The following is a 24,401-nucleotide window of genomic DNA, read 5'->3' on the forward strand; positions in this document are numbered from 1 at the left end:
AAATAATTTACACCGAAATCTGGCAACCACCCCACCCCAACCCTCCGCTGGGTTCTCCCTGTACAGTGCACAACCTAAACCAACTCTTTGCCCTTCCACCGTCAGCCACGCCAAGCTCGACTTCATGTCCAATGTCACAGCACTAGGAGGACCGTCCTCGGCTGACTCTGGATGCTCCGGCACACGGAGGACTGAGTACCTGTTAACGGTGATAAGGCCAAACCCTACGTCGCTGTGATGACCTCACCTGAGGAAAAGGCGCAGAGGACCCCGTGCGGTAGCCCCCCACCCCGCCCCACGGGTCTGCTTGAGATTCCTTGTGGTGGCCCGGTCTCACTGTCGACCGTTTGGCCTGTGATGATGCCTCGCGATCTTATGAGCGGTGATGGTGACCCTCCAGTGTGTCTGTCGTCAGTGAGTTGGGAACTGATCTAAATATAGGGTGAGGCATCTAGCGAGACAGAGGTTTAGAGAGATGACTAGAGTACCGGGTACCTATAGTCTCAAGAACCCCTGCTCTGACCCTCTTTTCGCGATAACGAACCCTCGATTCTGCCATTCTATAGTTGCTGGACGCGAAGGGTTGTTTTTAGTTTGGGGCTATGACTACGGACAATGCTGCGATCGCGCAGGAAAAGAAATAAAAGAAAGTACTTGCCAACCTTATATTTGAGAAGGGGTTAATTCCGAAAATATATGAGGAATTTCTACAGTTCAATAGAAAACAAAACAAAACGAACAAACAAGAAAACACAGAAAACTCAAACGTGGACAGACAAAGACCTTGAACAGACAGGACTGCAAAGAAGACATACAAACGGCCAACAGGTATATGGAAAGATAACAACATCACTCACTGCCCAGTAAACACAAATCAAAACCACAATGAGGTTACAATACCGTTGACTGTCTTCCTTATGCCATAGTCCACCTCCCGAGACTACAGATACACGTATACTTAGAGTTGACGTACATACTGGTATTGTCACAGTTACATGTCAGAGGGGTAGTCGCTTGGGGGAGGGGCTTGTCACTTTCGTCTAAGTGGCATGTTCCTTTGTACACCTAAAACAAATCAAAAGAAAAAAAAAACAAAACACAATGAGGTAGTGCTTCACACCTGTCAGGATAGCTAAATTGGAAAAAAGAACAGGATGGCAAGTGTTGGTGAGGATGTAGAGAAATCCAACCCTTTTTACACCGTTGGTGGGAATGTCAAGGTGGTGCCGCTGCTGTGGAAAATAGGATGGAGGTTTCTCAAAACGCTAAAAAGAAAACTACCATGTCATCTAGCCATCCCCAAGATTTGAAATCAAGGTCTCGAGGAGATATTTGCCCTCCCGTGTTTATTGCAGCATCGTTCACAATAGCTAAGAAGTGAAAGCAACTTAAATGTCCACGGGCAGATGAACTGATGAAAAAAATGTGGTATATGCAGGCAGTGGAATAACATTCAGCCTTAAAACGCAAGAAAATCCGCCCACGTTGGACACTGTGGATGAACCTTGAGCGCATTAGGCTGAGTGAAATAAGCCAGTCGCAGAATAACAAATACTGTGATTCCGTTCGTATGGAATCAAAAAGAGTCGAACTCGTAGAAGCAGACATTTATGTTTATTAAGACTGGTTTTTTTTTTTTTTTTTTTTCTTTCACAGCAGTTTTACATTCACTGCAAAACTGACGGGGACTGTCAGAGAAATTCCCTACATAACCCTGCCCTGATGCATGCCTGCATAGTCTCTCCCTCATAAACATCCCCCATCAGAGTGGTACATTTGTCATGATTGATGAACCTTCTTTGACATTTTATAATCACTCCAAATCCATAGTTTGCTTACAGGGCCCCGTCAGTGCTGTACATCCTCTTGGTTTGACCATGTGGATGATGACACGTATCGATCACCGTGGTATCATACAGAGTCCTGTCACTGCCCTGAAAATCCTGTGTCCTGCCAATATATCCCGCATCCCCAACCCCTGGCCACTACTGATCTTTTTACTCTCTCTCCATGTTTGGGCTGCCCTCATCAATTTCCTTCTCACGGTCACGGCAAGAGGAGTGACTTCTGGACCTTCCTCGGTGTGGTGAGCAGGCCTTAAAAGAGAAGCCCACCTCATATCCCCCTCTCTCTGGTTCCTTGAATCCTTTTCTCTGTAGCATACCATGCAGTTCTAAAATTTCGACTTCGTTTCGTCTGAGCCACTGTTTGGTCCACGTTTCAGCCAAACAACCAAACTTTCAGAGCCCTTCCTAACCCTCTGGGTTTCAGCATCCAATTCCAAATCTCTGCGTAGTGGGCCCTCATCAATAATTTTGTCCTGACCCAGCTTTGTGTTATCGCCTACCATCATCCCACAACCTTAATATCTATTCACGTATGTGGGCCCCAGAAGTGTGGGATAACCTTGAGAAACCATGCAGCTCTCTTGGAGTGTAACACACCTCCCAGTGGGTCATATTTTGCACCTCACATTTCAGGGCCTGCAGGTACTTGAGTCTACTTCTAGGCCTAGACGCAGAGAAAGCTTGTGAGGGTGAGGCCAGACCAGAACCAGGAGTGTGTGTCAGGGCATATGCCTCACGGGGGCCATTAGAGATTGCTCAGGCAAAGTAGGTTTATTGCACTCAGACAGGGGTGGAAAGGCAAAGAAGTGTCCTTAAAATCAGTGTCTTCCAGCATCACGACGACCCTCCCATACACAGCACTCCAATTTTCAGCATCCCGTTACTTTGTAGTCAGCGTTCCCATTCTAAGAGCAGACACCCTGTGAGATTAGAAAACTAACTTTTCTTAATTCAGCCACTTGCCGGGTGAAACGCTGGACTTTGGTTTTCAGCAATCTCAGCTCTGTAGGTGTAGGAGATACACACGGCTTTCTCTCAGACCGGAGAGAACTTTTCAGGGCATTTATCTGCCACTTGATCTGGGAGTTGGGATCCTTGAGCCTTTCCTTTCCCCTCCATTTTCTCTAGTGCAACTAGAAGTCGTCAGCCAGTCTCAGTACCCTCATGAGTTTGACAAAATGTTCTAGGGTATCAAATGCATGGTCACTCCGCACCTTGCCTCTTCTAAGTATTTGAGTGAAAATACCAGACGGTGATCGATTGTGAATCTCTAGTGCCGCAGGAATTCATGGATGTCAGCACTCATTTTTACTACTGGACGTACGGTGCCTTCAGAGCTAATTATATTACAGACCCAATTCCGGAAGCCCCAGAAACAATACTGAAAACACCTTCTTAAGGTTCTTTTCCTCTAGACACTATCTTAGCAGCAAAATATGCTAATGACGGTCCTCCAGGAAACAGAATAGCATTATTTCCTATCAGTTCTGTTTCTCTGAAGAACCATCCTACATCTGGATGGATCTATATGTATATATGTATATATATGTATATACATATACATATATATACATATACATATACATATATATATATGTGTATATATATATGTGTGTGTGTGTGTGGGAAACCGTACTGAAGTGCTAGCAGGTGTTGTTTTGTGTAATGTTGAACCTTTGACTTCCTTGAGTGGTTTGTGCTCCCAGCAAGGCAAAACTTGCTACTTTGAGAACACAGAACCAGACAAGGTCAGGAAGTGTGGAGCTGGCCAAAAAACAAGCCCTTGTGTATTACCTTCATTGTAACTACTAGATTGCAGACAGTTCTGTTACTTTTTGAAGCCCAGAGTACATAAGCTGCAAAAATAAACTTGGGCGGAGGCATTCTACTTAGAACTGCATCAGTCTACTTAGAATTGCCTGCCCTCCCGATCCCATCTTTGTCTCTCTTCTTTTTTCTCAATCCTCACTCCCCACTTCAGGGACTGTTGTCTCGTCGGCAGGCACCGACAAGTGGCGCCCGAACAAGGACCTGAATACTGGGGATAAAGTGAAGGACACCGTAAGGAGCTGAGAGCCGTCGCATAAGGTAAGGGGTGCGGTGAGATACCACAGTCGGGAGTAAGAAATCATGGGACAGGGTAAAAGCAGAATGTCTTTTACTCAAATGTTAAAAAGTGTGCTAATCGGACTGGACCCCCAAGATGAGGAGGGCCTAGATGAGGAGGGCCTAGAGGAAGCCGCTGCTCGATATCATGACCCTGAAGGTTATAAAGGGGTGGTTCAGACAGAAACAGGTGCTAAGACAGGACATCTGAATCCTCTCCAGGCAGAGATTGATCGATTGCAGTCAGCAATCGCCTCCCTCTCTGTGCAGGTGCAGATGGTACAATCGAGGCAGGCAGAACAGACTTGCCCTCGTGATTCTCCTCTGCGTAAGGTTTGGCAAACCGCCTGCAAGTTAGGGGAAGATACTGGAGATTTTAGGTTGGCATTTCCGGTGATAGAAAGACAGGATGCACAAGGAAATCCTGTCCGAGACCATGTGCCTTTTGCATTCAAAAGTTTAAAAGAATTAAAAATGGCATGTTCTCAATATGGTCCTAATGCCCCGTTCACCCAGGCCCTGCTAGAATCACTAGCTACAGAAGCCCTGCCGCCTAGTGATTGGAAGCAACTTGCTAGGGCTTGCTTATCAGGAGGGGACTATTTATTATGGAAGTCTGACTTTGCAGAATTCTGTCAGAGTACTGCAGAGATAAATCAGACACAAAACATTCCTATCTCCTTTGATATGTTGGCAGGTGAAGGACCTTATAGAGACTTGCAAACACAATTAAATTTTGACCCGGCTGCTTATGCACAAAGAAGTGCTGCCGCCAGGCGTGCATGGAAAAAGAGTCCTATGCCTGGAAAACGTTCTGAGGACCTCTCTAAAATTATCCAGGGGCCTGATGAGACTTTCCAAGACTTCCTTTCGCGATTAATGCAGGCAGCTGGAAGAATTCTGGGAGACTCAGATGCCAGCATGCTGTTAGTTAAACAGCTCGCTTTTGAGAATGCTAATTCTGCATGCCAGGCTGCATTACGAACTTACAAAAATAAGAGTAACTTGTCAGATTATGTCCGGTTGTGCTCAGAAATAGGACCTTCTTATACACAGGGTCTTGCAATGGCCGCTGCCTTGCAAGGAAAGACTGTTAGAGAAATGTTATTCCAACAACAACAACAAAGGAAAATAAAGGGACAGGGCAACTGTTTTGGGTGTGGACAGCCGGGCCATATGATCAAAAACTGCCCTAATAAACAAGGTCAGCCTCAAAGGAAGGAGGGCCCAAAACAACCTGGATTATGCCCAAAACGTAAGAGAGGTAAACACTGGGCCAATGCATGTAAATCTAAGAGGGATGCCTCCGGTAATCCTCTTCTTCCGGGAAAGGGGAAGAGGGGCCAGCCCCAGGCCCCGCAACAATGTTATGGGGCACTCCCGAAGTTGGTCCCCCACCAGGGAAATCCATTCAGGAACTCTTCCGAGCAACCCCAGGCAGCTCAGGATTGGACCTCAGTAGCGCCACCTACACAGTACTAACACCTGAGATGGGAAAGCAAGCTATTCCTACAGGGGTCTTTGGGCCTCTGCCTCCACAGACTGCGGGATTAATCCTAGGAAGGAGTAGTATTACGATGAAAGGGATATTGGTTGCTCCGGGAGTTGTGGATATGGATTATACAGGAGAGATCAAGATTTTGACACATTCGCCTGGAGGCATTTCAGTGATCAATTAGGGCCAACACATAGCACAATTATTGTTAATTCCATATGTCAAATCGGGTAAAACAGCAGGCCATAAACCCCCGAGGCGACGCAGGCCTTGGTTCATCAGATGCTTCTTGGGTCCAGGCCATTCAACACCAGAGGCCAGAATTACAACTATCCATTAATGGCCGTTCCTTCATGGGCCTTTTAGACACGGGGGCCGATGTCTCTGTTTTAACTGCAGATCAGTGGCCTAGCCACTGGCCAAAGCAGCAAACAATAACCCAATTACAAGGCATAGGACAATCTCAATCACCAGAACAGAGCAGTGATATATTGTTGTGGAAAGATCAAGAGGGACATGAAGGATCCTTTCAATCATACATAGTGGCAGGATTGCCTGTCAATCTATGGGGCAGAGATGTCATGAGTCAGATGGGAGTTTACCTGTACAGCCCTAATCAACAGGTCACTAAGATGATGTTCAGTCAGGGACTTCTGCCTAGAGATGGCTTAGGTCCTTCTGCACAAGGAAGAAAAGAGCCTATCTTTCCCTCGCCCTTACCACAAAGAGCTGGCTTGGGATATTTTTAACGGGGGTCACTACTCCTCCTGTACCCCATGCAGATGCTATCACTTGGAAAAGCGACACACCTGTTTGGGTAGAACAGTGGCCCCTATCATCAGAAAAGATACAGGCTGCAAGGTTGCTGGTACAGGAGCAACTCGATAAGGGACATATAGCACTTTCTAACTCTCCTTGGAACTCTCCCATATTTGTAATTAAAAAGAAATCTGGTAAATGGAGATTGCTACAAGATTTACGAAAGGTCAATGAAACCATGGAAATAATGGGGACTTTACAGCCAGGTTTACCCTGCCCTGCAGCCATACCAAAAAATACATATAAAATTGTTTTGGATCTAAAAGATTGTTTTTACACCATTCCCTTAAATCCTAAGGATTGTCCCAGATTTGCCTTCAGTGTTCCTTCTGTCAATTTACAGGAACCTTTTAAAAGATATCATTGGCTAGTGTTACCTCAAGGAATGGCTAATAGTCCTGCCTTGTGTCAAAAATTTGTGTCTACAGCAATAGAACCTGTCCGAAGGAATTTTCCAGACATTTATATTATCCATTACATGGATGATATACTTCTTGCCCACTCATGTGAGCCAAGGGTGCTAGCTGCTTTTGCTCAGTTACAAAAAGAGCTCCATAATTGTGGACTGGTTATAGCTCCAGACAAAATTCAACAGGTGCCTCCTTACTCCTATTTAGGATATTGTTTAAAACCTCAAACAATGGAACCTCAGAAAGTACAAATTCGGCGAGACTGTTTAAAAACTTGAAATGATTTTCAAAAGTTATTGGGGGATATAAATTGGATTAGACCTCAATTGCGGTTGACAACTGGAGACTTACAACCACTGTTTGATATATTACGAGGAGAAGCTGATCCTACCTCTCCCCGTGAAATGACTAAAAAGGGATTAGAAGCTTTGGAAAAAGTAGAAACTGCTATAAATGAACAACAAATATTATATATAGATTATGCTCTCCCCTGGGAAGCACATATTTTACCTACAATTCTTGCCCCAACAGCAGTTATTTGGCAAAAAGGACCCCTAAGATGGATCCATCTTCCTGTTTCTCCTTCAAAAGTGTTAACTCAGTATTATGAAGCGGTGGCACTTTTGGTTCAACAGTGTCGGGAAGAATCCATCAAATATTTTGGAAAAGAACCACATACCATTACGGTACCCTTTACTACACATCAGATAAATTGGCTGTTTCAACACTCTAACACTTGGGGTATTGCTTTTGCTGATTATTCAGGACAAATTAGTATACATTACCCAACCCACAGGTTACTACATTTTGCCATGACACATGCTTTTATTTTTCCAAAAATTGTTCATTCACAACCTATTAAAAATGCTGTTCTTGCTTTTACTGATGGTTCCTCTAATGGCAATGCTACCTATATTATTGGTGATGAGTCACATGTGATTTCATCGCCCCCTGCGTCAGCTCAAGTAATTGAATTACGGGCTGTCAGGGCAGTATTTCAAACACTAAGCTCAGTTCCTTTTAATCTGTATACAGACAGCCATTATGTTGCTCAATCAATTGATAAACTTGAAACTGTAACATCCATTAAAACTCAAAATAATACAATTCAGGAACTGTTCATTCAAATCCAGGCTTTTATTAGACAACGTACATGTCCTTGCTTTGTTGGACATGTCCGAGCCCACTCAGGGCTACCTGGCTCTCTCGCCAAAGGTAATACCACTGCAGATCAACTCACAAAGTTGGTGGCTTTAACTAACGTAGAATTAGCCACTCAATCCCATAGGTTACATCATCAAAACAGTAAAAGTCTACAAAAACAGTTCCAACTTACAAGAGAAACAGCTAGACAAATTGTAAAACAATGCTCGGTCTGTCCTACACATCACACAGTACCACATCTAGGTGTCAATCCTAGAGGCATTAAGCCCAATCAGTTATGGCAAATGGATGTGACCCACATCCCTGAGTTTGGTAGATTAAAATTTGTCCATGTATCAATAGATACATTCTCAGGGTTCATGATGGCCACAGCTCAAACAGGAGAGGCCACAAAAAATGCCATTAATCATTGTTTACATTGCTTTTCTACAATGGGTATGCCTGAAATAATTAAAACTGACAACGGTACTGGATATGCAAGTAAAGGATTTCAACAGTTTTGTACACAGTTCTCTATCCTTCATAAAACAGGCATTCCCTACAACCCACAAGGCCAAGGGATTATAGAACGGACCCATGGCACTTTAAAAACTCAAATACAAAAAATAAAAAAGGGGGAGGTGTACCCCATTTCTCCAAATACAGTACTCAATCATACCCTCTTTATTCTAAATTTTTTAAACCTGGATGCACGTGGCAGATCTGCCGCAGATCGTTTCTGGCATCCTAACACTAAACAAGATTATGCCCAAGTGAGATGGCGGGATCCACTTACTAACCAGTGGCATGGGCCGGACCCAGTCCTAATTTGGGGACGAGGGCATGTTTGTGTTTATTCACAGGACAATGGAGGTGCGTGGTGGCTGCCTGAGAGGTTGGTGCGAGTTGCTGATGAGCGTCTTCGAGATCCTGCTGGTTGCGCAGATGCCTCAGGGTGAGACATACTGGGCATATGTTCCTGACCCTCCCATGCTACACCCCACCGTGTGGAACGGGCCTGAAGTCATTGGTGGGACAAATGACACTAGGCTGTTAGGACACCCATTCGCTCCTGCCGTCCTACAAACTGTTGGATTCAATCCTAGCGGCTTGGGCGTAGGACTCCCCATATGCTTCGCGAAGAATGTCAACGTGACCGGATGTTTCCGTGTGGGCAGCCAGACAATTCACTGAGACAACCAAGGACAGAGTGTCACATTCCATCAGCCAGCAGGATGGAAAAACATCAGGGATAAAAACCCACCTCCACCACAAGCCCATGATCCTTGCGGTGAGGAGAACAGAAAAAACAACAGATCCATCCTTTGCAGACAATGTTATAAAGAACCCGGGGAATATAGTGTCCCTGGGTTTAATCAAGCTGTTATAGATGGTCCGGAGGCCATGACACAGGTGCTGATATCCAACACGGGACTAAGACTGGAGTGGTTGTGGGATTATGGTATACCTCCCGGCCCCAAAGACATATTTGGAAACTAGTGGGAGCAATGGATACAGTGACTATGAGTATGGGCGAGGGACGAGGCAAGGTAGAAGGCAATGCCACTGCTTGTGTCAAGACTCTGTATGTGCTTATGATTGGTAATTCTAACATCACCCCTATTGACGGGGTCCAGTTTAATGTATCTTGTATACAGTGTAACCTAAGTAATTGCATCACTTGGTCAAATGACAAAACTAGAGTTGTAGTTCTCCACCGACCCTCTTTCATTATGGTACCTGTTAACATTTCAGGTCCTTGGTACTTGGACCTCAGAGGAGAATTCCCCTTCTTTCTAGCTCTCTTCCATTTGCTACTGCCTTTTGTAATAATCTTTGTTGGTGTTCCTCTATTCATATGTTTTACTCCGTTGCTCATAAAGGTAATACTCAAGGGCTTCATCGATCTCCAAGCAAAGGTTCATGAGTTGAGATCTGCCCAGGTCCACCGTGTCACTGACACCCGTGTATAAAGCCCCTACAATGGGTCGGCAGCCAAAGACAGGTAAGGATTTGGTAAGAATGTGCATAACCTAAGACAGGAACCGTTCACTAGAGGGATGGTCTCCTATGGCGGGTAAAGGGACATATCTGTACCAACCACCTAAGCCAGGCGCGACCCTTGTGTTAATTTTATATAAAAAAAGGGGGACCTGTGACCTGTGGGAAACCGTGCTGAAGTGCTAGCGGGTGTTGTTTTGTGTAATGTTGAACCTTTGACTTCCTTGAGTGGTTTGTGCTCCCAGCAAGGCAAAACTTGCTACTTTGAGAACACAGAACCAGACAAGGTCAGGAAGTGTGGAGCTGGCCAAAAAACAAGCCCTTGTGTGTTACCTTCATTGTAACTACTAGATTGCAGACAGTTCTGTTACTTTTTGAAGCCCAGAGTATATAAGCTGCAAAAATAAACTTGGGCGGAGGCATTCTACTTAGAACTGCGGCAGTCTACTTAGAACTGCATCAGTCTACTTAGAATTGCCTGCCCTCCCGATCCCATCTTTGTCTCTCTTCTTTTTTCTCAATCCTCACTCCCCACTTCAGGGACTGTTGTCTCGTCGGCAGGCACCGACATATATATATATATATATATATATATATATATATATATACACACACACACACACACACACATATATATACATATACATATATATATACATATACATATACATATATATATATATATATATATATATATATATATGATATGATATGGATAAAATGAGCCCATGTGATTGTGCGGGATGGCAAAGACTGATATCTTCAGGGCAGACTGACAGGATGGAAATTCTGGCAAGACTTCACGTTGCGGTTTTGCATCCAAGCAGTCTGGAGGTAGAAGTATGTTCCTATTCTAATGATCCCAATGTTTTCTGTTGAAACAGAATTTTAATCCAATCCACTGATTGGATGAGGTTCACCACATTATGGAGGGCAATCTGCTTTACTCAAGGTCTACTGATTTAGACGTTAGTATACCTAAACCCACCTCCGAGCATTGTCGAGACTGGTATTTGACCAAACAACTGTGTCCCATAGCCTAACTTATTTTCCAAATGAAATTAATTAACTCTTGCAGTGAATATCACTTTGATGGATGTTGATATTTTATTCACAGTGTCTGAATGTTTTCACTTTCCTCTCATTGTTTTCACTCATTGTGCAAGTGCTCATTGATGCATAGCTTTGGATCTCGACATATCTCCCCATGACAAAGCAGAAATGCTTTATCGAAGGCCCCCGCCTTTGGAACCCCAATGCAAAAAATGTTTAAAACGCCAAGGAAACAGGTGACTATAGCTCTTAAACCTTAAAAAGGTTTCTAAGGTTTATAACAGACAGCACTCTTTAATCTCCCAACATGGAACTAGAGAATAATTTGCACAGCAGTCACTTGCGCTGACCCAGGTGTCAAGGGTAAGCACAGCTCCAGCAGCACTGTTTTCAACCTGCTCAGGTCATTCCCCGTGTTTCACACGGTGCTTGTGTTTGGATGTATAGAGACAGGCATTGCCTTCTGCTTTCTAGTTATCCATGTCAGCAGTTTGGCAAGCGGCATTCACTGCTCACAAAAGGAGATGGAAAACTGAAAATCACTTCTTACATTCATGAGGAAATTGAGGTCGCAAGGCAAATCAGTTCCCTGAAAACTGGAGAGACAGGCAAACACAGACAAATGCACCACGCAGGGAGCAGCAAAGGCTGCTGGAGTCAGCCTCTGGGAGGGATACTGAGACCATAATCGAGTGATTGCTGGAGATTTATCATGGATTCCCTTGAGAGACAAGAACTCCTGGAAGCCCTGACTCGGGATTTCCAGGTTACCCGAGTTTTCTTCCGGAAGCCCCACCAGGTGCTCATTGTAAAGACCATAGAAAACTTCCTACATTCTTCCAGCGGGGGAGGAAAATCGTCCATTTTGGAGTGTGCTCAGAGTATTGTGTTCCTCTTAATACAGGCTTGGCTGCACAGGAAATTCTTTTTTACCTGGGCCTAGTCAACGTGTGGGAAAGGGAGTACCCACCTTGGGCCCGTCTGGCCTGCAAAGCAGGGGAACGATAACAGGAAACTCCCACCCCTCCTATCCTTCCTGTTTCACCTAAGTGATAAAGAAAAGCTGAGAAGTCCCTGTGGAAGTCATGGGCCAGGGGCACCGGGTCACTAAAAGCCTGAGGCTTAATCACAGGCCTATAGGACACTGGTACTCCCTCCCCTCCCCCAATCTCACCACCATAACGAGAAGTGTTCTACACACGAACAAAGGGTGGCCGCTAAAAGGAATTGCAAGACTTAGACCCTATTTCAAAAGGAACCTTTAGGGAAACCCAATACCACAAGGGAGGAGGCTCAAAGAAGGATAGCGGGGGATATTTAGCCTCTGACACCGACAGCGGCAGAAAACTGTGAACACAGTCTCAGGTGTAACTTCATAGAACCCTGCTCCAAAGGCCTCAGAACTCATGCTAACATGCAAACACACAGTGTGAAGAGACAGACTGAGCACCGCAACCAGACTCGGACTTGGCAACTGTCTAGCAATGGCCACATTGAGCCTTAAAGGTAACTGAGACTAATACTGCTAAGTCAGGGTGTGGGGACAAAGCCCCAAAAAAGCAGTTTCCAGGCTCTCGGCCTCACATAGAAAGGTGCTGGCTCGGGTAGTAAATGGCCATCAACTGTGATCAGATGCCAGCAGCTGTGGCTAGTTGGCCGTCAGCTGTAACCCGTAGGCCATTGGCCACTAATATAACGGCTGTGGCTACGCTAGCAGGAATGGAATGGGGGCTAGCAAGAAGATGGTGGCGGCAAGTGCGGACTGCTGTTAGGCAGATTATGTATATCCTGCTTCCTGTGTCTCCAGCCCAGCCACCAGCGAGAATATATTGGTTTGACTGCCCTACTTATGGCTCCATGGGTGTTCCTTTTTGGCCTTACCGTGTCCTGCGTTCTTGGGCGGGGAGTGGGAGCTGAGACCCTGCACGACAAATGGCGCAGCGAGCAGGGTCTCCTGCGTGACACATGGTGTAGTCGGCAGGATACGGTGCTGGCCAGAGCTCTCCGAAGGGCAGTGGAGCAGTTTGTGCGTATGAAAGCTCAGTCTGAGGAAGACCAGGAGGAGCAGCTGCTGGAGAGCTCGATCCCCGTGGAGGGGTGGAAAGATGTGGATGGTTCCCCAACCAGCAGATGCCGAAGAAAGCGAAGGTTGTTGCCGCTCTGTGGGCTGGGAACTGCTTGCTGAGGCAGCCTGGATGCGGGACTTGTCCCAGGAGGAAACGCTTGCTGAGTCCTCCGTGGGACATGAGGGTGAGGTCAAGGTCATCCCTCACGCCCAGGACAGCCCTGGAGAATGACTATGGACTATGGGGAATTGCCTTCCATCCCTAATTTATTGGACGCTTGACTGTTTGGGAACACACCACCAAGTAGTGGGACTGGCGGATGTTTGCTTTTGTGTCTTGACTGGCCGCCATTGATAATATGTAAGCACCTTGATGTGGGCCACTGTTGTTCCAGCACAGTACCCCGAGAGGCCCAGAGAGAGAGTGGCAGTGCCCTGAGAGGCCCTGGCTGTGTCCAGGAAGTCTGGCTGTGCCCAGAGAGAGTGGCAGTGCCCTGAGAGCCCTGGCTGTGTCCAGGAAGTCTGGCTGTGTCCAGAGAGAGTGGCAGTGCCCTGAGAGGCCCTGGCTGTGTCCAGCAAGTCTGGCTGTGTCCAGAGAGAGTGGCAATGCCCTGAGAGGCCCTGGCTGAGTCCAGGAAGTCTGGCTGTGTCCAGAGAGTGTGGCGGTGCCCTGAGAAACTCTGGCTGTGCCCGGGGAGACTGGTGGTACCCTAAGAAGCCCAGGAAGTCTGGCTGTGCCCAGAAGTACTGTGGTGGTGCCCTGAGAAACCCTGGCTGTGCCCAGAGAGCCTGGCTGTGTTCAGGATAGTGCATTCACCTCCAGGCTCCTCGCACAGGGACCCTCGCGGAAGACACTTGTCGTGGAGATTGTGAGGCGAGACCCTGTAGGGGTGGAGTGTGGGGACAAAGCCCCAAAAAAACAGTTTCCAGGCTCTCGGCCTCACATAGAAAGGTGCTGGCTCGGGTAGTAAATGGCCATCAACTGTGATCAGATGCCAGCAGCTGTGGCTAGTTGGCCGTCAGCTGTAACCCGTAGGCCATTGGCCACTAATGTAACGGCTGTGGCTACGCTAGCAGGAATGGAATGGGGGCTAGTAAGAAGATGGTGGCGGCAAGTGCGGACTGCTGTTAGGCAGATTATGTATATCCTGCTTCCTGTGTCTCCAGCCCAGCCACCAGCGAGAATATATTGGTTTGATTGCCCTACTTATGGCTCCATGGGTGTTCCTGTTTGGCCTTACCGTGTCCTGCGTTCTTATGTGGGGAGCGGGAGCTGAGACCCCACCGGACGCCTCGCAGGACACAGGGCTTCAATGGGGAAAGGGGACAACATGCAAGAACAGATGGCTAAAGTAAACAGAACGATGGAAAGTCTGAGACACCAGAGGAAATGGTAGAGATTAAAACAAAAACACTAACAGAAGTAAAGAAAAAATACTTTTTCAAATGGATGTGAAGCTCCATTGCTTCGGGGAAATGCTGCCACGTTCTGAATAACAATAGGAACTGTCTGACAAACCAAGTGATCACTTTTTTTTGATTTTTTGTTGATCGGCTAAGTAATATGACCCAACTTGACAGACGTCCACCATACAATTCCTGGACTTCTCCCTCAACTGCAATAGTAGAATACAAAATCTTCAGGGGTTTTAAGTATCAGATGCTTTGGTGATTTGTTTCAAAGGCGGTTCATTTCTTGAAGGCTTTTATATATGAAGGCATTATGTTACATAACAGGCGAATGCTTCTTGTATATGAAATTGTACGAAAACCACATCACATGTGATATATTAAATCATCCTCAGGGATGATCCAAGTAGCCTTGTCAAAACTAGGAAGGCAAAGGAATCCTGATGCAGAAACAGTGCCTACAGAGAGACAACGTGGAAGCCTCAGGGAAATTGAGAAGGAAAGAAATAAGGATCACAACTGAAAGGGAAATTATGTGACATATCTTAAGATGATGGACGGACGGTTTGAGAACTTTATAAAGGAGTGCCCATTTCTGTGAGGAGATGCTGGTTGTAGTGCACCAGGTATTGGCATGTGAGAGGTGAAGGAGGACTAGAGGGAGAAGCCATGGCTGGAGGAGAAAATGCATTACACCTTCTGGGTTTCCCCTAACTTCTCCTTCCTCGAGCATTCTGTCGAAGGTGAAGAAGAGTTTTCCTTCACAAACCCCCTCCGAGGGTAAAAGGCTTGTCCTCTTTGATCGGAGCTCCCAGAGAAGACGTCTGCTTCAAAAAAATTGTTTTGTTGGTTCTTTGCTCTTAAATTTCATTCTTCCCCTTCCCACCGAGAAAAATGAGTCAAGTGGTTGATTCACACTCTCATGTCACCTTGTAGAGCTTGGTAAAGCTCACAGTGTGTCTGTGCACCCACTATGGGCGGGGGCAGGAGGTCTTGTTGTCTAACTCAACAGTTCTTTCTCAGTACTTCCCTTACCTTTATTGCTTGACTGGAAGTGGGCATGAGGAGAGTGACGAGGAAAGCGAATTTCTTTCTTTTGAACACCTGGTAAGCCCTTGGAATCACCTGGCGGGGATAAAAAAAACAACAACAAAACCGCATCTTGTGTAACATTATTTTTAAATGTGTTACTTGTAAGGACAAACATGGCATTGTAATTTGGTGAAATTTCTTCTGAAACAGCTTTGCAAAGAGAACCTCAAAAATAACAGTTGGTGGGGCCGGCCTGGTGGCTCAGGCGTTTAGAGCTCCAAGCTTCTAACTCTGAAGGCTGCCGGTTTGATTCCCACATGGGCCAGTAGGCTCTCAACCACAAGGTTGCCAGTTCCATTCCTAGAGTGCCCCAAGGGATGGTGGGCAGCGCCCCCTGCAACTAAGATTGAACACGGCACCTTGAGCTGAGCTGCCACTGAGCTCCCACATGGCTTAGTTGGTTGGAGTGTGACCTCTCAACCACAGGTTGCCAGTTCGACTCCAGCAAGGGATGGGGGGCTGCGCCCCCTGCAACTAGCAACCACAACTGGACCTGGAGCTGAGCTGCACCCTCCACAACTAAGATTGAAAGGACAACAACTTCACTTGGAAAAAAGTCCTGGAAGTACACACTGTTCCCCAATAAAGTCCCGTTTCCCTTCCCCAATAAAATCTTTTTTAAAAAATACAGTTGGCTACAGACCTTAGAACTAATAAATAAAAACACTTGAGAGTACAATGTTGATGGTTCATCAAATGATTTATTTGGACACAGTCCAGCTGAGTGGACCATTTGAATATAGTGTCGAACCCATAATAGACTTGTGTGTTAAATCATCCTTTTGGGGCTACTCTGAAGCAATCTTTGTGTAGGTGAAAAGAGAATCAGGTCATCTCTCAGGCCATTTCCCCGGTAACATTGCAAAGCATCTGGGGCCAACCCAGGTCTTGGGGAAAAAAAAAATAGAAGCAAAAATATTCAGATTTGTCCGTGAAATAACCGCAAGTAGAGCTTCAGAGGGAATTTATTAATGATCAGATCTTGTAATTTACCCTCAAAATGTGCTGGGGGGAGGTAAAGTCAGAGTGTTCATTGGATTCAGACTATGAGTAAATATGCTCTATGGCTCCTACAGGGCTCCCATGTCCGTTGAGGGCATCCATCCACCCGGGGTACGGTTTCTGCAGCCCCAGGCTGAGTACCCTGGAGGGAGCCGGGCTGTTACTGGGCGAGAGCGGTTGTGGGGTCGTCATTGCTGGTGCTGGGCTTTTCCCTGGGACGAGCATCGGTGTCTGCAGGCCCCGTTTCCTTCTCGCCCTCCCTCCGCTGGGGGTTGTGGACCTGGGCTTCGGGGGGCGGCGCCTGTGGGCGGCAGTGCAGTTCCTTGGGGGCAGTCACTAGGTAGCGCTGCAGGGGCCTATTGTGTGCGGTGCCAGCATCACAGAGGCCCTCCACGTCCTGAGCTCCAGGCTTCTCAGAGGAGCTGTGTGAGAATCTTGCTCTTGAAACGGTGCTGCGGGCCCTTGGGCGACTCAGCAGGTCGTAGCAGGGGCCTGGCTCCCTGCGCGGCGCGCTTTCCGGGCCTATGGTCAGGGTGCAGCCAGGCAGGTGAGCCGCACGCGGGCCGCTGCTGAGCAAAGGGCGGCAGGCCATGGCTGGGGCCCTTTGCAAGGGCGGGAGGCGCCGCAGTTGTGGCTCTCTGCGGTTGTAAGGCAGCCGGCGACAAGGGCCCTGGGCTGTGGCGAAGCCGTCCTCCTGCTCCTCGTGCGCTTCTTTCTTCTGAGCCTGGGCGAGCGTGGGCCCGTGGGGGGGCATGGGGTGGCGGATGGAGGATCCCCGATGGAAGTAGGGGCGCTCAGCGGCGGCATCTTTGGCCCGTTTCTGGTCCTCGGAGCACCGGAGGCCAGGCGCGGGGGCGCGGAGGCGCACGGACGTGTTGCTGCGGAATTCGGAGCGGGCAGAGCCCAGGGCGCCGTCCCTCCCCGGCTCGTGACCCTGGGGACTCTCGGGATGGCGCAAGGGCAAAAGGTACCTGAAGCAGAAGCCCCGGCGGTGGTCAGTGGTGTCCTGGTCCTCAGAGCTGCGAGGGCCATACGCGGGTGCTCGGCGCCGAATGGACAAGCCACGGGCGGTGCTGGGACGGTCAGCGGTGGTGGCGGGGCCGCCGTCCACCCCTCGCTCCCCCACTGCCCAGCGGCCGGGAGACTGTGTGCCTGGGGACATGAAGAGCCTGCTCTGGTGGCGTTGGTGGCCATCGGTGCTGTCCCTGTCCCCCTCTTCCTGGTGGGAGCCCCGGTGGCCTCGTGAGGGCACCTGACAGCACAGGTACAAGCTCCTGCGGACCCCGTGGCGTTTGGTGGCATGACAGCTGCCCTGGACTGGGGTGCCCCCCGGCCCGGTCACGTCGGCTGCCTCGGTACCCTGAAGGCTCTGCACCACGTCGAGTTCGACCATCTCACCGTCCCCCGCGCTTTGCTCGTACTCATACGGGTTGTTCTGGGTGATGGCCGATTGATAAAAGAACACGTGTTCCTGTGTGTCCTGTCTCCTGATGAGACCATAGCCGTTCTTCACGTTAAACCACGTAACGCTGCTTATCATCTGCTGCGCGATGGCCTTCTTGCCCTCCTTTCCCTTGGTGCCTTTGGCCCCAGTGGCCTCGCGGGTCACTTCCTGGTTGACCTCGCCCTGGACTAGAGCCTGGGGGGAGTCTCCACTTGTCAAGGAGTCCTCCTCGGGCGTTGGCGTGTCTTCCGAGGAGGGTGAGTCAGAAACCTCCGAGGGGGCGTCCTCTTCCCTTTCACTCATTAGGCTGACTTTTGTCAACCACTAGGGACAAAGTGAACGAAATTTGGCCTCTGAGAGTGAGGGCTGCGGCTGGGGGGTGGGGTGGTGCAGAGGGAGAGCGTCGGAAAGAGGTCTGGAGGCAGGGGCCTCGCATGGGGAGGGTTAGAGCTGGGGAACCGAGGACTCTGGACACTGGCAGAAGGCTTATGTGGTCACCCGGGGCAACAGGACAGAGAACAGGTGGATGCGTCAGTGACGTCTCAGTGATGTCCTCGCTCTGGCTGGGGGGTGGGGAAGGGTGAGTTCCCTGAGCTCGTGGCTCTGCCTCACAACAGATCTTTGTGCCGCGTGGACAATGGGCACACTTGAAGCTACGGGGAGTGGTCAGTGTGAAGACCCTCGGTTTGGGTTGATGAGAAGACGAGACTCACCCCCCATCCCCCTCCCTAGGTGGAGGGGTGCTCATCGTCCTCACAGGTCACACTGTCAAAATCCCCTCTTGCAAAGCCCTCCTGGTCTGGTAAGCCCGCCTGGAGCTTCCGTGTGGGTGAAGTACTCTCTGTAGAGTTGACACAGACTGACCTCCACATGGAACTAAGACTCCAACAGGGCGGCCCACTCTTTCTCAGAGGGACAGAGGCGAGCTGCCAGAGCAAGAATGCCAAGAAGAAGACACTAAACTCAAACAGGCTTATCCAGACTGTGGTTAATCTCCTAATGGAGTACAGCTTAGTAGGAGTACTTTTGTGACTCAGATGTTCTGAACACTGTCTTCTTGCACACAGAAAGCGTTATGCAGGCACAGTAAGATTGAACTGAGGGAATTGGCCCTTACGGTTAATGGCAGATCAAAACATTGGTTCAAATAGCTTGTGACTCTGTGGTCCTCATCCCAAATTGGGCTTCCACGTTAATTATATACGCACCCTAAGAATGTACAAGTTGTTATTAGTGTGCTTACGCACAGCTGCTGATGTTAATATAAACTTTCTGAGGTGATAGATGACGTTACTAGACATGTTAGAGATATAAATTAATAGGCATTCGTTGGTCAGAGCATTTAGTTTCCCTTGTCGATGAGAAAAAGAAAGACACGCTGTGTTGTCCTAGCACTTGAGACTTTCAACAACCTTTCACATTTCATGTGCTTGGTCCTTGCAATAACCCTGTACCGTAGGACACTGGGCAGATGCTCTTTCAGCTTCCGTTTAGCAGATGGGGGCACTGGTGTCCAGAGCGAGGAACTGGCTAGCCTGACTTCACCTGTTAATGATGACCCAGATAGATTTCCCCCGAGATCCAGGTCTCTTCCCGTCACCCTGCTCTAGCCTTCAGGAGCAGAGTCCTGTCTTGTGTTTCATCTGATGTCAGAAGCCAAAAACTTCTCAGAGATGTCACTGTTTGGCACATCACAGCACGGAACCCAAGAAACACTTCTGTCTCCCTGTCTCCCTTGCTCAAACTCCCCACGGGGGTAAAAGTGGTCTTCTCATTCCCTAATCACGTACCACACCCCCTCCATGACGGTAATCTTCCTCCTGCAGCACACAAGAAGTCAAACCGCGCTGTGGACCTTGGAGCACTTTCCTCGGCATGCTGATGCAGTACAAGGTTGAAGAAGGGGGTCTTGATTTTGAATTTATTGTTGAACATACATCTCTTCACGCATCAGCTTTCCTAGTTGTATAAGAAACATGAAAGAACAGCAGTCTCTTATCAGCATCCTCCTGTGAAAGTGACTAAAGCCAGGACTCTAAGTGACTGAATGATTTCATGAAGCCACTCACCTAGTAAGGGCAGAACCCGAATAATTCCTGAATCCTTCTGGTCCTCTGAGTTGCAGTCCACTGTGCTCTCCATGAACCTACAAGGCAGCTCCTATGATGTCTCCCACAGACTTTTCTTTCCCTGTCTAGGTAGCTCTCTTTGCTGTTTCCCACATATGCCATGCTCATTCTCATCCCTACGTCTTTGTTCACATTTCCCTCATTTTCCTTTTATCCTCTCCTCTGTCTGTGTAAAACCTGCCTGCCTTTCTAGGCTTCGTGTTATAACCCCTTCCTACCACCTTTCCAAACGCTGCAGTCCATGTTGACCTCTTTCCTCTCAGAAAACCGGTTTATGATTTCTGGTCAAGAACGAGGAGTAGGTAAACACTGTGCTCACCTGTTCTCCCGACCACATGCAAACCACTAAACTACACTACAAAGAACCATCATTAGAATTGCCTCAAGCCTACCTGAACCGAAGCCCTACAATTAAGGACATGCAGAGAAAGCCACCTAGAGACTGGTAGGAGGAGCAGAGTAGCAGAATGGGCTGGTCCCACACCCATGCATGACCTTTAAACATGGGGAGAGATATTTCAGCTGGGGACGTTCCCTGCCCTCCCAGGAGTGAGGGTCCCGGCCCCACACCAACCTTCCTAGCACAGAGTTCCAGTCCTGGGAGAGAGGTCCCCAAAACCTCTGGCTGTCAAAAGCGGCAGAGATGTGGTTGAGTGAGACTGAGTCGGCTGCAGTCTCAGATGCTCTACTTGAAGGGTCGGCACACGGACTTACCCAGTGACGGACTCACTCACCCTGAGCTCCAACCCTGGGGCAAGGGCTCAAAAAGCACCAGAGACATATGGGGAGGAACTGAGTTCTCTAGCTGCAGGGCGAGGGCTGGAGGGGTAGCTTTCTCAGGATCGGGGGAGGTGGCGAAAGCCATTGTTCGTTTGCTGAGCCCTGCCCCTTTCTGGTATGCAGACCCAGGTCGCCCTGATATCTGAGTCTCCATCAACCTGGCTAACAACAATCATTGGTCCCGCCCTGGTGATTCTGAGACTCCGCCCTACCCTAATTTGAGGCACACCCATGCTGTTTCCATTGGCTTTTCAGTACAAACGGCCTGCTTTGACTCATGTTGCATGCAGACTCTCCTAAAATCTCTCAAAGGTTCACAAAATGCAAACAAGAGCATCTGTCTTCAGTGGGTCCTATACCACTGGCAGAGCAGCCCTAACCTGGCACTAGCAACCGGTGACCTGTGTTTGCGGCATGGCTTCGTGAATTACCTGTAAGCCCAGCCCAGCCCATCTGGCGACCATTTACAGAATGCTTTGTGGCTCATGCCAGGTGGGCCCTGGCAGGGCACAGGCTGCTGCTGAACTTGGCCTGTGGCTGGTCCCCTACCAGGTGGCCCTTGGTCTGGCACAGCCGGTGGCAACTTCAGACCGAGCCAGGGCAATACCTGGCCGACTATAAGGACGAGACACCCAAATGGCAGACTGGGTAGGCATCAGAGCCCCACTAAAGCAAATGCTGCTCTGTAGTGTTAGCCCCTGCATAGCAGCTTCTCCACTGTAGTCCCAGCCAGTCCTCACAACCAAGTAGCCTCAGGGTCAATCCCTCCCATTGATATGCAAACAGCAACCTAGGCTCAACTACGATAGGAGGACACACACATCCCACAGAGGGGCACAAGTGGAGCATCTGGCTCAGGTAACCAGGGAGACTGGAGCACTGTACCCCACAGGACACCTACTACATAACGCTACTCTCATAAAAAAGGGAGCCATAGTAGCCCTTCCTAATACACAGCAACAAACAGGGAGGCAGCCAAAATAGGGAGAGAAAAACATGCCCCAAGTAAAAGATCAGAGGAAAGCTTCAGAAAAAGCAATAAACAGAATGGAGACAAGCAATCTACCAGAAGCAAAATTCAAAACACAGGTGATAAAAAATGCTTCATGATCAGGGAGAACTTCAACAAAGAGACGGGAAATATAAAAATGAAATAGTAAACATGAAAAAAGATCCTGTCAGAAATAAAGAATACAATAACTGAAATGAAGACTACATTAGAGGGAATCAACAGTAGATTAGATGAAGCAGAGGACTGAATCAGCCTTTTAGGAGATAAGGTACCAGAAAACACCCAATGAGAACAGAAAAAAAAAAAAGAAAATAAAAAAAAATGAGGGCGACATATGTGGCCTGTTGAACAACATTAAGCATATGAACATTCACAGTATATGTGTCCCTGAAGAAGAAGAGACTGAGCAAGGGATTGAGTACCTGTTTGAAGAAATAATGTCTGAAAACTTCACTAACCTCGTGAAGGAAATAGACATGAAAGCCCAGGAAGCACAGAGAGTCCCAAACAGTATGAACCCAAGAGGCCCCCACCAAGACATATCATAATTAGAATGCCAAAGATTAAAGACAAAGAGAGTCGTAAAGTAGCAAGAGAATAGTAATTAATTATGTGCAAGGGAGCCTCCAATAAACTGTTTGCTGATTTCTCAACAGAATCTTTGTCGGCCACATGGGTGTGGCAAGAGATTGTCAAAGTGATGAAAAGCAAGGACCTACAACTGAGACTACTCTACCCAGCAAAGCTATCATGTAGAATCAAAGGACAGATTTAGATCTTCCCCGAAAAGAGAGAGCTAAAGGTGTTCATCACCACCAAAGAGTATTACAAGGAATCTTAGAGGGACTTATTTAAGAAAAAAATAAAACAATATGAGTAATAAAATGGCAATAACTATATATCTACCAAACATTATTTTAAATGGAAATGGATAAAATCCTCCAATCAAAAGACATAGAGTGTCTGAGTAGATAAGAGAACAAGATCCTCAGATAAGCTGCCTACAGGAGACTCATTTCAAATCGAAAGACACACGCAGACTGAAAATGAAGGGATGGCAAATATATTTCATGAAAATGGAAACGAAAACTACAGGTGGTGTAGCAATGCTTATACCAGACAACATAGACTTTTAAACAAAGCTATAACAAGAGACAATGAAGGACCCAGAAACCGCACATTGAGGTATTTATCCGAAAAATCCCAAAATACTACTTTGAAGGGACATGTACATCCCTATGTTCATTGCAGCATTATTTACAATAGCCAAGATATGGAGACAATGTGGTTGTCCATCAATGCATGAATGGATAAAGAAGAGTGGTACATATATACAATGCGTATTACTCAGCCATAAAGAAGAACGAAAGCTTGCCATCTGCAGCAACAGCATAGACCTAGAGGGCATTGTGCTGAGTTTGGTAAGTCAGACAAAGACAAATGTCATGTGATCTTACTTATATGTGGAATCTAATGAACATCAGAATCTAACAAACACAAAAGATGCAGGGAATATTTTATTGTTGCTAAATGGTGGGGTTTAGGGGTGGGTGGAAAATAAAAGGGATTAAGAAGTACAAATTGGTAGTTACAAAATAGTCATGGGGATGGAAAGTATAGAATACGGAATACAGTCAATGATATAATAACTATGTATGGTGTCAGATGGGTACTAGATTTATTGGGGTGATCACATGGGCTCTTTTACAGAGCAAAACGTTTTAATCTGGATGCGGTACAATTTATCAAGTTTCCTTTCTGTTATTATGCTTTGAGTGGCAGCTACGTATACATTTACTTTTGACCCAGCAGGTCCCCTACTAGGAATGTACTCTGAAGACATGCCTAAAACAGTAAGAATATACATATGCGAAAGATTATTCATGGCAACATTCCTTCCCATTGCAAAATATTGGACATTCTCTCAATCCTCATATGTAGCAGAGGGATTGTAGTAACTCTGGTACAGCACCCAAGTGGAGGACTATGTAGCTGTACAAGAAGAGGGGAGCTCTCTGTGAGACAATATGGAGTGATTTTCAGGATGGATTGTTAAGGGGAAAATGATCAGTGGAAAAGGACACATGTATTAGCAACTCCTCATATAAAAGAGGAAATAGGCAAATATATGCATATCTGTTCATTTGTACAAAAAGTCCGAGATGTAAGTTAGAATCCCATGTAACTGATTGCCTGCATGGTTTTTGTAGGAGTGAAATGAAAAGTATAGATAGAAGGGAGGGTCTAATTTTTACAGAATTTTGTCTTATTGTACCACATTAATTTTTTACATCCTTTGCTTTCAAAATAAATACATAAATATAAGCAAAAAAGGATGGGAGAAACACTCTAAAATGGAATACAAACAGACACAATAAACTGGACCATAGTTAAACTAATGGTAAACAATAGCATAAATACAACAGAATTTGGAGGGGTAGAGAATAACCCCAAATCATTGGAGCACATTATTTGGACTATATGCCCCCAGAGTGAAGAACTAAGAACTTTAAATAAATTATTGAACTTAATTTTGTGGGTTTCTTTTTCACAAAATCATGTTTGGCAAATCCCAATTACTTGATATGTATTG

Source organism: Rhinolophus hipposideros, assembly GCF_964194185.1.
Source record: "Rhinolophus hipposideros genome assembly, chromosome: X".
Classification (NCBI taxonomy): Eukaryota; Metazoa; Chordata; class Mammalia; order Chiroptera; family Rhinolophidae; genus Rhinolophus; species Rhinolophus hipposideros.